We start from the raw sequence: 12217 nt of genomic DNA, 5'->3' as shown, positions 1-12217 counted from the left end.
GTCTACCATATGTATCACCTCTCCCATTTCCAAAACAAATACCATCTCTCTGATGTGTATCTTACCACTCCTTTTGTATACAAAAGCGTCTGTAGTGGGTTATTTTAAACAACAAATTATTTGGATCTCAGTTATAGGATGTTGTATACATGTGTACAACATTTACTTAGTAAATCAGTATTAGTTTTTGCAAACTTATACTGCTATTTCCAAAGACCCAAAGCAATAATGCCTTTAAGTGTTACTTTTAGCAGAACTTTCTTAGCCCAGGTGGACTCTTGCACTCATCAGGTCTCAATAATAAGACCAACAAGAGATTGTTCTCTGATTAGGACTCTGATTTGGGCTCTTTACAAAATTGCTACTTAAACAAGGATGCCAAGGGTCTTACCCTGAGGTGCTTAATAAGGTATTTACTGGCTAGGAGGCATTCTGGATGTTAATTTGATCACTGGTGAATTTATACAGGTTAGATGGTGGTTTACTATATAGCCCTGACTTTAGGCTGACACTCCTGTGTTTATATTCCTTCTTTCAAATATTACCTATATGGCCTAAATTTATTAATTTTGGGCTTATTTCCCCATCTATAAAGATTAGAATAATTAAGTCTACCGTGTACATACACAGAAAGAGACAGAATTTAAATAGAAACCTATATGAAATCAGTGCCTCCACATACATTACTTACTGCTCAATAAAAATGAGCATCCTCTCTTCCTTTATATATTATACCTCAGTCAGTTTGCAATTATATTGGGCCAGTTAGATTTTCCAAAATGTCAGTACTTTTGTAGCTTGCATTTATTACTTTCTGCTTCCAATTCAAAGGATCAATATGATAACAGAGAGGTTTAGCTGATGTTGTATAGAGCTGTAAAGAGAGGATGTATGTTTTCTATACTCCAGAAGTGTAACATTTACTGTTAGTGAGGATAAACATAAATATATAAGCATATTTAAAATCACATACTAAAGCACACAGCTAGTGTGTCTAAAACCACATAAAAGTGGTGAATTTATGCAGAATTTTTAAGACATAAAGGAAGAGCCTTGGTGTGACAAAAAAGAGAAGGCTATGAGTTTAACAAAGACTATTGGTTTAATCAGGGTCACTGACAGTGTTCAGTGGCAGTACAAATCCATCAAATTAACTTTACAAAGGATCAAGATTAAGGACCTAATTTTTTATAATGACTGAATATAGAATAAATTACATTTTTAATACTTAAGACTCACAAGTACTTTGGGATCCTCCTTCCTTTTCTCTGACAATTCTGTAGTGTTATATACAAAAGAGACACCATTCATGAAATTTAAAAAGTATCCTGTTACCTTAGCGATCAGTCTAATCTGAAGTTGCCTTGCTGTGTGTGTTCTTACTAGAGAAACTAGAGATCTTTGAATGGTTTTTCACTTCAGAGTACTTTTAAATCTTTTCCGAAAGTGAAATGTGTGTTTGTAGTGTGTACTTGGCAGGAAGGACAGGAAAGAAGATAAAGCTTTTATTGTAGTTGATACTCTGACAATTTGAGTTTCATTCACCTATAATGAGACAGTTGAAATTTCACAATAAATAATAGCTGCACCATCCTCTGATCAACAGGATTCCACACTTGTGTAACCAGATAGTATAAATGTACATGCCAAGAAGTCAGTAATCTTGCTACATATTAACAATGCTGAATTTATCAAATATCCTTTTCAATTATAGGTAAATGCATGCTGTGATATGAGATAGCTGGGGTGGCTAGAAGGTTTTCCAGATTTTCAGCACTATTCTGAGCTCAGTTGTCTTTTTGTAAGCTTTCTTTCTTTTTTCTTCTCATTTTAAATCATTTATCAAAGGTACTTGAAAACATGGATAGCTGCAAAATCCATCTTTGTCACCACTTCTCAGATGTCAGAAATCAATCTTCCAACTTCTTACATGGAGAGTCTTAACTAGATGTGTCTTCTCTACAAGAAATGGCAGGAAGATATCTTCAGCTGGAAGAATTTGTCAAAAGCCAAGTGCTATGAAGAGAACAAGTGGACGGACTGTCTATCCTGCCTGAGTCTTTATGTTTTCAACACCTGTTTCAATTATATACACAAGGTGGGTTGACTCCGTGTTTTAATTTCATGTAGTTTCACACTAAGTGTACAATTTGTGGGCACTTAATACGTAAGCAAGGAATCTTTATTTTTAAAAATTATTTGATTCCTGACTTTGAAGCCGCAAGGCAGGTATTAAGTCAAATCCACTGCCATGACACCATGATTCAACCTGTCATTAATTTTCCTCTTATTTCTTTGCTGTAACTTCTTTTTATACTTTGAAATCTCATCTTACACTTCTAGGCCCAAGAAATATTGGATCTCCTCTGGGCAACTTAGACATTGGCTACCTAAACTGGGAGGGGCTGTAAAGGTGTGAAGTGACTGGCTTATTAATTTTCAAGAGGGAGTTTAGTTTCATAATGTATGGGGGCAGGTAGAATCCCCACTGAATAGTTTATATCTTGTCTAGATGGGTCTGGTGAAAGGAGATGGAGATAAGATCCTTATGATTCAATAGTGAGTAGTTGTTATCATTACTAATTGCGACTGTCACAACTGTAAAGGTAGAAGTTTTGTATCAAAAAGAGGGGAGTAGTTAATCTTACAGTCCAGGAACAGAAAACCCTAGGACCATCAAGGGAGAAGAGCATGCGCAGAATGTGGGACCCTATCCAGAGAAGCAGCAACACCAGAGAGGGAGACAGAGATGAGGGCATGGAGAGAGAGAGCAGCTGAGGAGTGTAGACTAATAGAAAGAGAAAGGCTGTGTGCTGGCAGCCAGGTGCTGGTGGCCAGGAGGCAAGCTTGTAGAAAGTATTATTTTGTTGTTTAAATGATTATATATACCTGAGTGTTTTTGTGTACATCCCCCCACACACACACATACACACCATGCACAAACACACACACACACACGCACGCACACACACACAAACTAACCAGGGAAGCAAATACTGTTGAATGATGATGCACAGAGGAGATTGTAATCATTGCAATGAAACGATGAATGTAAAACTGATGTTCCCCTATGTAAACTATCACTCAATTCACAATAAAAACTTAAAACCAAACAAAAGAATGGCAGATTAAATCCATTCATATATGTATTAAAAGAATGATATGCCTGATTGAGTAGGGTTTAGTTTGGAACTACTGAGTAATTTGAACATATATTATGTGATCATCAGTGTAGACATTTCAAACAGACTAGATTAATTAGTGATCACTGAGCCTTATGAGCAATTATGGTCATTTTGTAGATAAGAAATTGAAGCAGAGAAGGTTCAATAAGTTAGTCAAAGCAAAAGTACAGCTCTGAAATCCAACCTTCTTCACATTTAAAAGTACATCCTCTGGAATGTGATTTAATGCATGCCCAAGATGGCATTTGATAATATCTGAACCATCATTAATGAAAATTCTTCAATTACTAAGGAAAGAAACACTTTCTATAATATGCTAAAAAGTATGTTTATGGAGTCCTGGTATGGTGCTGTAGGATAAATATATGTATATATATCAGACCTCCTCAATGTTCAGTCCCAGAATCATTTTTCTTCTTATCACCCAGTATTGACTTCCTTGGAAGTTGAATCCATGCTCACCCAACTTCTCTTGTTGTTGTTATTATTTTTAGGCACCATTGAATTTGTTTAACACATAGTGTACAAAAGAACAAAATGCTACCTGCACCATCCTTACAATTGTTATGTTTGAGTCCATTGTTGCTGTCACTGTGTTAGTCCATCTAATTGGGGAGTCTTTCCCATTTTTCATTAACCCTCCATTTTACCAAGCATAATGTCCTTCTCTAGAGTCTGGCCCTTCCTGACAACATGTCCAAAGTATGAGAGATGAAGTCTTGCCATAGTCATGTCTAAGGACCAATCCTGCAGTAGTTTTTCCACAACAGATTTGTTTGTTCTTCTAGCAATCCATGGTACTTTCAATATTCTTCACCAACACTATAATTCAAGTACATCTATCCTTCTCCAATCTTCCTTATTCACTGCCCAGCTTGCACATGCATATGAGGTAATTGAAAATATCACAGCATGGGTTACGCACACCTTACTACTCAAAGTGAAATCTTTGTTCTTTAACAGATTTGCCCAATGTAATATGTCATTTCATTTCTTGACAGTGGCTTCCATAGCATTGATTGTTGACCCAAGAAAACTGAAGTATTTGACACCTTCAATCTTTACTATATTTATCATGAATCAATTATGGGTCCAGTTGCAAGGATTTTGTTTTCTCTGCATTGCATTGTAATCCATACTAAAGACTGTAGTCTTTGATCTTCATGAGAAAACACTTCAAGTTCTCTTCACTTCCAGAAAGCAAGGTTGTTTCACCTAAATATAGCAGGATATTAATGAAAGCTATGTTCTTCTTCATATAATCCTGCTTCTCAGATTATTTGCTATTCATAAAAATTGAATAAGTATGGTTAAAGGATACAACCCTTACATAAAACTTTATTGATTTTAAAATGTGCAGTATCTGCTTGTGCTCTTTGAAGGACTGCCTCTTGGTCTATGTACAGGTTACTCACTTAAATGTTCTGGAATACCCATTCTTCACAAGGGTATCCATAGTTACTTATGGTCAACACAGTCAAATGCCTTTCATAGTCAATAAGGCACAAGTAAACATCTTTCTGGTATTCGCTGCTTTCAGCCAAGATCTACCTGATGTCAGTAATGACATCCCTCCTTTCATATCTTCTTTTGAATCCAGCTTAAATAACTGGAAGCTCCCTGTTGATGTAGTATTGCAACCATTTTAAATGATCTTCAGCCAAAAACATACTTGCATGTGATATTAATGATATTGTTCGATGATTTCTGCATTCTTCTAGGTCACATCTCTTTGAAATGGGCAAAAATATAAATCTCTTTATAAACAGCCAGGTAGCTGTTTTCCAAATATATTGGCATAGACAAGTAAGCACTTATAGTGCTGCCTCAGTTTATTGAAATATTTCAATTTATATTTTGTCAGTTCCTGGAGATTTGTATTTTTCCAATGCCTCCAGGGCAGCTTATACTTCTTCCTTCAATACCATCGGTTCTTGATCATATGTCGCCACTTGAAATGGTTGAGCACTGACATTTCATTTTAGGTACAGTGACTATGGATTCCTTCCATCTTCTTCTTTTTTTAATGTTTTATTGTGAATTATGTGATAGTTTATATGGGAGAGCAGTAGCTTTACATTCATCCTATTGTGTATGATTTCATTGCCATGGTTACAATCACATCCATGCATCATCAACCAACCAAAGGGCATACCCCACAAGCCTTCTCCTCAGTCATCAGCATACAACCCCTCTCCCTCTCTGCATCTACACTCCCCAGCCTCCCCATCTCTCCACATCATCAACTCTGCCTCCATCTCTGGTGTCACTGTTTCTCTGGGCAGGGTCCCGCAGTCCGCTCTTCTCCCTTGATGGTCCAAGGGACCTCTGCTCCTGATCTGCAAAGTCAACCACTCCCCTCCTTTAGCTACAAAAACGTCTACCTTTATATTTCCAACTCTCACAGTCAGTCCCAATAGCAATTATTCACTACTATACCACAAGAGTCCTATCCCCATCTCCTTTCATCAGCCCTGCCTAGACAGATTGGATACTACTCAGTGGAGATTCTACCTTCCTCCACACCCTCTGGATCTAGGCTTCCTCTTGAAAACTTGTAGGCCAGTCACTTCTTGCCTTTGTAGCACCCCCCATGGTGGGTAGCCAATATCCAAGTTGCCCATCCCTGTCTACCATGTGTATCAAAGGGGCGGGAATGATCCTTGCTGTAAATATTTGTTCCCTCTTTTGCACTACTGTGTCCATAGGTTTAGGTCAAGTTCATCAAACTGTATCAGATTACTCTTTTTTTTTCCCCTCTTCTTTCTTCTAGTTGAGTTCTGATCATTGAGCCATTGAAGCCAGGTCAAGTAGGTATTATCTGCAAGTGTGGGTGTTCTTGTGCATATTCCCTCACTTCTTATCAGCTGGATGCTTCACTCTCCACTCTAGTCCTCTGTGGCTTATGTTACTGACTCTGAGCCCAGGAGTTCCCAGGTCTTGCCATACTGCTTGCCAACCAGGTATCCAACCAGGTTCACAGGAGTCTATTGAACATGGTAGGACTTAGCTTGCAGCTTCATTGCTGTTTTTCCCTCACATCCCCTTATCAGTGACCATCGTGTTCACCAGACAGACCACATGTCTGCTTACGTATTCCTCTTGAATCTTAGTCTTGGAAGAGGATTTGCCCTGAGGGGACCTGACCATTAGCTTTGATGTATCCTGGGTGAGCAACTTGCTTGTTTTTGTAGTAGTCAGTCAGACTGCCATTATTGTTTTGTATTTTTCCTGTCAGTCTTTCTTTCAAGAAGTATCTTCTGTTCTTCTAGCCTCTCCAGGCTGGTCTGCTTGTCCTATCAAGTGGGAATTTCCCACCTCAGAAGATTCTGGATGTGGTTCAGGATTCCACCTATGGTCTTATGCAATGCTGAGTCTCCACAGGAAGCTTCCTTCACTGGGCAAGTTGTAACCCCATTTTAGGTATTCCTATCAGTTATAGGCAGAAGATGGGCTTAAAGCTTTTTATGGTGATATTTCTTGCTATTCCTTTCTCTCCCCCTCAAGTGTCTATTTTACAATGATATGTAAGGGAAACCAAGATTCAAAAGACAGCCAAGCATCTTAACATTCTTTCCCCCCTTTTACCCATTCAAACCATGCCTCAATCCCTGTATCCCAGAGCCCTGTTTTTCCAAGGTTGTGCATACATCATTATTTACCTCTGTCCCACTTAGCACATGCAAACCTGCCTAACTGTTCTCCCATCTGCCTTGTTCTTCCATTACCCTCCTCTTCTTTTGTATTGCCCCCTCCCTAGGACCCAAACTAACCTTTGCTTCCATCTTCTTTTGATGATTCCTGTGTCATTCAATATTTTTTCCATAGAAACTTTAAATATTCTAACTCAAGGCTTTATTTTTTTCATCAGTTTGTTCAGCTTGAGAAATGTTAAGAATGTTCTTCCATTTTGGTTTTCTGACTCTGGGTTTTGCAGATTTCTTTATAATACTTAACTTTGTCTTTTCGAGCTGCCCTTTGAAATTTTCTGTGCAGCTCTTTTATTACATCATTTATCCCAGACGCTTTACATTCTCTACTTTCAAGGGCAAATTTCAGAGTGTCTTTTTAAACCTATTTGTTCTTTTCTTCCTTTCCTATCTTTTTAATGACATTTTGCTATCTGCACAGATGATTTTCTTGAGGTCATCCCAAAACTTCTCTAGTTTTTAGCAATTAGGGTCTAATGTTATCAAATTATGGTTGAAATGGTCTTTAAATTCAGGTGGGCTATTGTTCAAGGTCATACTTTGGTTCTCATGGACTTGTTTAATTTTCTACAAATTCCACCTAAACTTGCATATAAGCAATTGATGGATTTTTCCACAGTTGGCCCCTGGCACGGTTTTGGCTGATGATACTGAGTTTCTCAATCATATCTTCCCATTCCATCTGGTGAGATCCACATGTAGAGTTGCTGTTTTTATTGTTGGGGGGAAATAAAGTAGTATTTGCAATGAATAAGTTGTTTTTCATGCAAAATTCTATCATGCAATCTCTAGCATCATTAATATCACCAAGATCATATTTTCCAATTACTAATCCTTCTTTTTTCTTTGTTTCCAACTTTCACATTCCAATCATAACTAATTATCAATATATTTTGACTATATGTTTGATCAATTTCAGACTGAAGAAGTTGGTAGAATTTCTCAGTTTCTTCATCATTGATTTTCACAGTTGATGCATATATTTGAATAACTCTAGTATTAACTGGTCTTCCTTGGAGGCATATGATGGTGTGGTGTTAAGTGCTGACCAGTTAGTTCCAACTCACAGCAATCCAGGAACAACAGAATGAAATACTGCCAGGTCCTGTGCCATCCCCAAAATCATAGTTACACTTGAGTCCATCGCTGCTGCCACTGTGCCTCTCCATCTTGTTGAGGGTCTTCCTCTTTTTCACTGATGTTTCACTTTATTAAGTTTGATGTCCTCTAAGGACTGGTCCTCCAAATAACACGTCCTCCAAATAACATGAGCTGAAGTCTCACCATCCTGGCTTCTAAGAATCATCCTGGCTATACTTCTCCCAACACAGATTTGTTTGGTCTTTTGGCAATCCATGATATTTTCTTCACCAACACTGTAACTCTCAAATGCATCAATTCTTATACCATCATCATTATTCACTGCCCAACTTTCACATACATATGAGGCTATTGATAATATCACAGTTTGGATCAGGTGTACCTTAGTCCTCAAACTGACATCTTTGCTCTTGAACATTTTTAAGAGGTCTTGTGCAGCAGATTTAAGAGGTCTTGTGCAGCAGGTCTAATGCAGTACATCATTTGATTTCTTGACTGCTGCATCCATGAGTGTTGACTGTAGATTCAAGCAAAATGAAGTATTTGATCATTTAAATCTTTTCTGCATTTTTCATTATATTATTTATTGGTCCATTGGTGATGATTTTTTTTATTCTTTACATTAAGGTGCAATCCATACTGAAGGCTGTGGTCTGTGATCTTTACCACAGATCTTTTAAGGTCTACTTACTTCCAACAAGCAAGCTTGTATGACCTGCATATCGCAGATTGTTAGTGAGTCATCTTCCAATCCTAATGCCATATTCTTCTTTATATAATCCAGCTTCCTGATTTACTAAGCATACAGATTGAATAAGTGTTGTGAAAGTATACAACCTTGGAATGCATCTTTCCTGATTTTAGATTATTCAGTATCCCCTTTCTCTGTTTGAACAACTACCTCTTGGTCTATGTACAGGTTCCTCATGAGTATAATCAAGTGTTCTGGAATACCCATTCTTCACAATGTTATCCATAGCTTGTAGTGATCCACACAGTTGAAAGTCTTTGCATCATCTATAAATATAAAACACAAGTAAACATCTTTCTGGTATCCTCTGCTTTCAGCTAAGATTCGTCTGACAACAGCAATGACATCCCTACTTCCACATCCTCTTTTAAATCTGGCTAAAATTTCTGACAGTTCTCTGTCAATATACTATTGTAGCCATTTTTTAATTATCTTAAGTAAAATTTTACTTATGTATGATATTGTTCAATGACACTGACATTCAGTTGAATCACCTATCTTTGGAATGGGTACAAATACAGATATCTTATTATTGGTTGGTCAGATAGTATTCCAAATTTCTTGACATAGATGAATGAGCACTCTCCAATGCTTCATTTGTTTGTTGAAAGATTTCAATATTTTGTTATATAAAATCCCAGATCCTTGTTTTTTGCCAATAATGTTAGTGCAGCTTGGACTTCTTCCTTCAGTAGCAATGATTCTTGATCATATGCTACCTCTTGAAAAGGATGAACATCACATCAACCATTTATTTTTGGTACATGAACACTGTATACCTTCCACCTTCTTTTGATGCTTTCTATCATCATTCAATATTTTGCCCATTGTTGTTGTTGTTAGTAAGTGCTGTCGAGTCACTTCCAACCCATAGCAACCCTGTATAGGGTTTCTGAGGAGCGACTAGTGAACTTGAACTGCCAACCTTGTAGTTCAAACTGACTTTGCAAAATATTGAAGTAGAGGCTTGAATTTTTTTCTTCCGTTCTTTCAGCTTGAGAAATGATGAGTGTTTCTGCCTTTTTATAGACATATGTATATTATTTTATCTTGATAATATTGTACTTCTAGACCTTGAAACATTCTTTTAATGGTTAATGTGATATTATTCCTCTCTAATTTATCATTTCCAGCATACTAAACCATATCATTATCTGATTCAAAATGACCAGTATCTGTACATTTCAGCTCACTAATGCTAGACTTTAGACCTGGTGTAACACTGTCAGATAAGCACTTGACTGATAATTGCAATGTTGGCAGTTCAAACCCAACAATCGCTCCTCAGAAACCCTATACAGGATCGCTGTGAATCAAAAGCAACTCAATGGCACTTAATAACATCAATGCCTAGGATATAGACCTTTATGTACTCCATTTCATTTTTAACAACTTCCAGTTTTCCTAAATTTATACTTTGTATATTACACATTCTAATTACTAATGGACATTTGCAACTGTTTTTTCTCATTTTGATTTGTGCCGAATCAGCAAATAAAGGTCCCGAAAGCTTTCCTCCTGAATTCTACTTTGAAGAAGTAGCTCTTCCTCAGTCATGCAGTGCCTTCAAATCTGAGGGGCTCATCTTCAGCACATTATCAGACAGTGTTCCGCTGTTACTCATAAGGTTTTCAGTGGCTGGTCATTAAGAAGTGGTTCATCTCTCCTTCTTCCTTGTCTAGTCTATCTTAATCTGAAAACTCCTCTGAAAAGTGTCCACCATGATGGTACCTCATGGCTTCCAGCATCACAACAACATGCAAGCCACCACAGTATGACAAACTGACAAAATAAGTGGTGGCCAAAACCTCTACCAATTATAAATCCCAAAACTCATATGACTATATCTCTAGGACTCTTTTCTGATGTTCAATACATATATTGCTGATTCCCTACTTAACTTGAATAATCCAAATTCAGTATATATTAAAACTTGTTTAACTTGCAATGTTCCCTATTCCAATTAATGGCATCTCATCACATTAATTATCCAAATCAGAAACTTGAAATATGTGCTTAATATTTTCCTTTCCCACACCCTCCATTTCTAAGTCTTTACCAATTCCCATTCATTTTAGCTGTTGCATATCACTAAAATTCAGTCACTCTTCTCCATTTTTATTGACTTCACTTTTGTCCAAACTACTAACTTATTGGACTCCTGGTGTGGTGCTGTGGGTAAATTTGTCAGACTGTAAAGCCATTTGAACTTCAAGGTCAGTGGTTCAAGCTCACCAGCTGCTCTTTGGAAACCCTTTACAGAGTCGCTATGGGTCAGAATCAACTTAATGGCACTTAACAACAACTAACTTAATATACCTAGATAACTATGACAGCTTCTAACTGATCTCAACATGAATCTTTTCTTGATATCATAGCAAGAGTGAACTTTGTAAATGCATCTCTTGAAGCCAGACACCCTCAGCTTAAAACAATTTAACTTTTTCCCCTTGCTATTAAGGAGGATCTCCAAAATCCTAAAGCCGTGTCTGATCTGGCCCCTGCCTACCTTTCCACCTTTGCTTTGTTTCAGACCCTCTCTTATGCTGCTGTTTTCTTTACAGCCATGCTCCCATCTGCAATAGCCTTGAGCATTTCCCCACTCCATTCTCTGCTATACCCTGCCTCTCCTTCACATTTACACATTTTGTTATTGTTGTTGAGTCAGCTCTGACTGAAAGCAATTCTGTATAGGGTTTCCAACGAGTGTCTAGTGACTAATCTTGAGGTTGGCAGTCCAGTGCTTATCCAGGACTCTCAACAAACATGCACAAATACAAATACACCCTCCTTTTTCTACTCGATAATCTGTTTATTCTTTGAGGTAAGGAGCCCTGGTGGCATGATAGTTAAATCCTCAGCTGCTAACTAAAAATTTGGTCAATTTGCACCCACTAAGGAGCTCTGGTAGCATAGTGGTTACGAACCAGGCTGCAAACCATAAGGTCAGTAGTTCAAAACTACCAGCTGTTCCACGGGAGAAAGATGAGGCTTTCTGCTCCCGTAAAGATTTACAGCCTCTGAAATCCTGTACAGGGTCTCTATGAGTCGGAACCGACTCCACGGCAAACCACCACCACCACCACCAATCACTCTCTATAGAGTTCTGGTGTGGTACAATAGGATGAGCACTGGACTGCTAACCTTGGTTGGCAGTTCAAACTGCTTCTCTAAAACCCTTTATGGGATTGCTGTGAGTCAAAAGTGACTTCAACAACAGTCACAGTGGGAGAAAAATGTGGCCATAAAAGGATCTCTGGTAGCGAGCTCTCGTAGTGTAATGGTTATGAATCGGGCTGCAAACCACAAGGTCAGCAGTTCGAAACTACCATCTGCTCCATGGGAGAAAGATGAGGCTTTCTGCTCCCGTAAAGATTTATAGCCTCAGAAACCCTGTTCAGGGTCACTATGGGTCGGAACCATCTCGAAGGCACTTTACAACAATAACAACAACAATACTTCCATAAAGA

Source organism: Chrysochloris asiatica, unplaced genomic scaffold (genome assembly GCF_000296735.1).
Source record: "Chrysochloris asiatica unplaced genomic scaffold, ChrAsi1.0 scaffold00061, whole genome shotgun sequence".
Lineage (NCBI taxonomy): Eukaryota > Metazoa > Chordata > Mammalia > Afrosoricida > Chrysochloridae > Chrysochloris > Chrysochloris asiatica.
The sequence above is the reverse complement of the archived record's forward strand: the minus strand, read 5'-3'. Positions refer to the sequence as shown.